Source organism: Acanthisitta chloris, unplaced genomic scaffold (assembly GCF_000695815.1).
Source record: "Acanthisitta chloris isolate BGI_N310 unplaced genomic scaffold, ASM69581v1 scaffold13328, whole genome shotgun sequence".
Classification (NCBI taxonomy): Eukaryota; Metazoa; Chordata; class Aves; order Passeriformes; family Acanthisittidae; genus Acanthisitta; species Acanthisitta chloris.
This window is the reverse complement of record NW_008686543.1, coordinates 35,306-40,267: the sequence shown is the minus strand read 5'-3', so window position 1 is coordinate 40,267 and position 4,962 is coordinate 35,306. Positions and strand designations below refer to the sequence as shown.

Below are 4,962 nucleotides of genomic sequence, written 5' to 3'. Positions count from 1 at the left end.
GTTTAATAACATAACATTTCAGTACTGTGCTTAGAAACACTCTAAATACTGCGTTGCAGCTCTGTAAATTTTTATAAACTGTCTAGTAATGCCAATATATCCACCTGTGCTAAATGGCAGAGGAGTGAATGTTTTCATTCACACAAATGATATAAGTTACTAATGAACCTAAGTTAAATGTCTGTTAACCTGATTTCTTCTTTGTGCGAGCTTAGACCTGGTCTAAACTGGAAAGATTTTATACTTAAAACGAATACAAACCAATGCTATATCCTCACGAGTTCTTCTAGTCTGTTATCAAACTACAGTTGATTTGCCTTGAAGTGACATACCTCAGTTTCAGAATAAACCACACCACTACAAGGCTGGTGTGAACAGATGCCAATTCCAGGTTCATAACACTGCATTAGTAGCTTTTCCGCATACACGTTGCTTTAGAATCCTCCAGACCAGCTGTCTGCCTCCTGTTTATGTTGGGGTGTACCAGTAGCATCTGTTTGCTGCACATCCAGGTTTTGTAAAATTAGGCTTGTAAAACTGACCACAGCCTCCATCTGCCCTGTATTTCCAACAAAGATTCTGGACTCTTTTCTCCATGAAGAGATAAATGACCATATTTAGATTATGTTCCCAGTAGCTAGGAGATCATCCAGCACTAGGCAGTTGAACAAACCTCCAGAGAAGAGTAACTCAGGGATGTGTACAGCAGTCAAGAAACCTGATGCAGATTTATAAAGAACACAAGCCTTCAGAAAACCATTTGCAGGACCTGTGTGCTTTATGGAGATGAGCTGAATTTGGCAGAGAGGATCTCTTGGATTAGTGAGCATTGTGCCCAAACTACAGCAGAAACCTCACTGGAAGCTACGCAGGCACCTATGGACTCTTAAGTAGAAGATAACTTCTCTGGACAGCCAAGACTGTTGTATGGAAGATCAAATATGATGTCTCCCAGGGATATAGACTGGCAGTCCTGCAGAGGGAACCTGACTTGGTAAGTACAGAGATGATGTTCTTGCTTGTACTATTTTATGTGGATTCTAGTAAATTCAAAAGTGCTTCTTCTGGGTAATGGATGTTGCCTTTCTATCCCATGGATGTTAGCACAGCAGATTGTGGACAAGGCTGCTGCTATCGTTCTCTTAAGCTGAGCAGGCTCTGTCTTTTCTTGCTACAGCCAAAATTATAACCAGGCTAGAACTATTAATCCATGAAGAAACTTGTTCAAACTAACTGTGCTAAACACTAGCAGATGCCAAAAGCCCTGTACAGCTCTAATACTAATGTTCTAAATGTTCCTGCTTCTCAATTGCCTTACCCTCACATTAGTCCGTTCTTATCAGTGTATGAGGATACAACAGTATGGGTTATCTTAATTGATATGTGCACTACTTCAGGCAGTCTTAGTTTGGTCAAGTTAAAACAGAAAGGAAAAACTAAGGCCAAAGCTGGTTAATGCCTTCAGTTTTTAACTTCACATACATAAAAATGTTAACATTTAAACATACTTACCAGCTGGTGTTAAGGAGCTCTTCCCAGGTGTTGCATCTGTAAGTGTTTGTAATTGCAGAAACTGTAAAAGCTTTCTAGCTTTCTCCTTTCTGCTTTGCTGTGCACTTCATGGTTAAACAAGCCCAAAAAAAAGGCATACATCATGCCTGCAAAACTGTGTTCACTTTGGAAATGGTCTGTGACTATCAGCTGGTGTTCATAAGTAATAGGCATGTTTGTCGTGCCATTTTTCCCCCAGCATCTGTGTGTATAGTATTCCCTTTTCAGAAATAGCTCAGATGTTATTGTATGAGCATATAGAACTATCCATGCCTTTTCCCAGTTACTTTTTTGCCTTTCTTTAATACTACTTCTCTGCTTTTTAAAAAACACCGTTGTGAAAATACTAATTTATCTGAATTTGAACGCTGACCTTTTCCCTAAAAACACATACCCATGGTTTTGTTCAGGGATGCTGCTACCATATGGGACAGCAGCTCAACTGGAATAAAAAAATAGTCTGACATTTGAGTTTATCTTGTCTGGGAGGAGAATAAAGGATTGAAATTTGAGAGTTGGGCAGTGGGATGGAAAATACGAGGAACTAGCGCTTTAATAACACTAGATTAATAATTATTCCTTTGATTTCTCTGTTCTCCTAGCATCTTGCATGGCACAGCCCACAGAGGAAGGGATGGTACTAATCGTTTGGTAAACCTGAGGAACGAGAAGGCAAACATCCTTCTTCATCTCTAGCCATGTGAAGGGATTCCAGCAGCAGGCAAAGTGCTCAAAGAGAGGAAGTTTGTGTGGCAAGACAAGCAAAGGCCTGTGTGACATGCTGAGACATTGTCAAGGGATCACATGGAAAAGTTTGAAAGAGAAAGGGACATAAAGGAAAAAAAAACATTGGACATGATGGAAAAGCTGCTAAACATGTTGCAGAACTGTTTCACTTTGCTTATGTATAACATCCTAGAGCAATCCAGTCCTTTAGCCTTTCCTTTTTCCAACTGTAAGCCACAGGGAGTCCCTCCAGGTGTTCTGTCCCAAGATGAGGGAGCACATATGGTCCCACTTGCACATTTCTGAACTCCTTGTAAAAATGTGTCCAGCCTCCACATTAGGTCTTGTGTCCCATTTTAGTTCTCCCAGTTTGCACTATCCTGTTGTGCCAAAGCAGTCATTTTAGTTATAACCTGCACTTAACTGGAAAGAGTTATAAAAGGTGTAGGTCTCCCTAATGATAGCTGTTTTGTAATAAAAGTGAAGTAAGCAAACTGTATATAATACATTGTATTCATTTCATTCATTGCACTGTCATAAAGCTTCTCCTGTATCTTTGTCAGAAAATACGAGCACAGAATTTCTGTTCCCTTGATCCCAGATACATGAAAAAGGGAGAGATTAGCCATTCAAAATAGTCCAAAGTTGTCTTTTTCAACTTCCATCTGTTCCCTCAAACGTTGTGATGTTTGGCAGAACTCAGCAAAGCAGGAGGCAGGATTATGGCAGGGTGAGTAACCTGTGGAGTGGGTGGTCAGATTGGAATAGCACAGGGGCAGGTTGCATTCAGTGAAAGCTGAAAAGGTCTGCTTTGCTCGAGGCAGAACACTGCTGGTAAGCAAGTTGGCAACATCTTGGCTCTTTGAAAAACAACATTTCCCAATATGCTTCATCTTCTAAGTTGGAGGAAGAAAGAGGGAATGTCTGCTGCACCATTCTTGGAAGCTTGCCAGTCCCTGCCTTCAAGCAGGCTCCAGCCTGTGATTAAACACCTCTGCTTTCCTTTCTGTCTTCCAAATGTTCACTGATCATTCTGCCTCAGCCAAAGATATTCAGCCAAGGAAGCAAAGACACAGGCTTAGAATATTGTGTTTAGTACTGCAATGCCATTTAGATCTCATGGTTAAGTGAGCTAAAGCTTTGTGCTTCATTTCATACAACAATGAACTGTCACCAGGCATTTTCCAGCCTTCTCCATGTAAATGTTCACAAGCTGTCTCCAATATGCAACTTGATGTGAATTCTTCCTGAGCAGAAAAGGTCTGGTATCAGAATCTTTAGAAAAAGCATTTTTGGTCCATACAACAGGTGGGAGAAACCTCTTGCTCTCCAAAACTTAATTTGCAAAAACATGCCAGTGAACTGAAAGCTGGTTTGGAGGACTAACAGCAGCTGTGTGGGTTTTCTTGGTAACCTCTGGTATATGAAGCTATTGGAAATTTTAGCCTTACCAGCTTTGATCTGAGCCCAAAGACCAGCATAAATATAAATGCACACCATTGTAATAATCCTGGCAGTTGTTTTTCACCTACAAGCCAATGTGGCTGAAAACAAGTTATCATGGTATAGAAAACTGCACTAATTTGTATGAAGTCATGACTGTTACAGATCTGTCCCATGAAGTTTTAGACTGACTTCACAGGGTGCTGCAAGAGTGATCTTTAGCTTGTGGTTACAAACTGGTACTTTGTTTTCTGGCAATATCTATGGAGTACCACAGTGATTAAATCAGAACCTGTTTGGTCTCCACAATTTACAGTTTACCTGCAGCTGAAATCCCATTGTATCCCACATCCTTAGCAGTCCTTAGAAATTGCCTGAAGATGGATGTGCACTTCATTAACAGCAGTAACAAAAACCAATCCAGTTGTACTCTGGTGTAAACAAAAAGCAACTCAAAAAAGCACCTTGATACACATTTTAGCTTGCAGTTGGTTGGTTTGGGTATGAGTATGCAGCCTACAAGGTGAACAGTGTGTACAGCACTGAGCCCTGTGGCTAGAGAGAGATGCACTTGTTCAGGCTGGGAGAGGGAGAAGGAAAAATCTCTGTCCAGTAGTGATGCTGTGATTTTGAAGGGGAACTGGTGCACACCCTGTAACTGAAGCTAGGTGAATGTGAATTTTCAGTTTTAAATATTTGCACAACTGCAGCAAAATAAAAACACAAGCAAAAAATGTTGAAGCCCAAACAAACCTATTTCAAGAAAAATCTTTCCTGAGTAGACCAGCTCAAACATTTATGAAACATCACATTGGTGAGTTAAAGGAAATTGAGGAAAATCTATTAAAATTTTCTTTTTTATTTGTAAAGTGAACTAACTTATATCATTACAAGTTCTAAAATCTGGTGGAGGTATTGTTTATGATTTTAAAAAATTGTTTGTTTGTATATAACATAACATATGTGGACACTTTCCTGAGTCACCTTACTCTTTCTTGTGGACCCTGTTTTGTGGAATAGTAAATCTGTGGACACATTGGCACTTGCTGTACTTGGTAAAGGGCATAAAAATTTTGCATCTTAGATTCAGTTATTCTTGTCTCCAGACAAAACCTCTTTGTGGTTTGTCTTGATAAAAAAGAATGTGCTTATCCCAAATACACGGTCTAAGGTAAAAAGCATGTTCTGTCATACTGCCAGGAAAGGTTCTAACATACTAAATTGAGATTTGACAACTATCAG

At 39.8% G+C, this 4,962-nt stretch overlaps 1 protein-coding gene across 1 annotated transcript in view; it reads left to right on the top strand.

Moving 5' to 3' along the window:
• Positions 1-4,962, top strand: part of BRAF (B-Raf proto-oncogene, serine/threonine kinase) — a 56,245-nt gene that overhangs the window by 31,150 nt on the left and 20,133 nt on the right. The window lies entirely within an intron of this gene.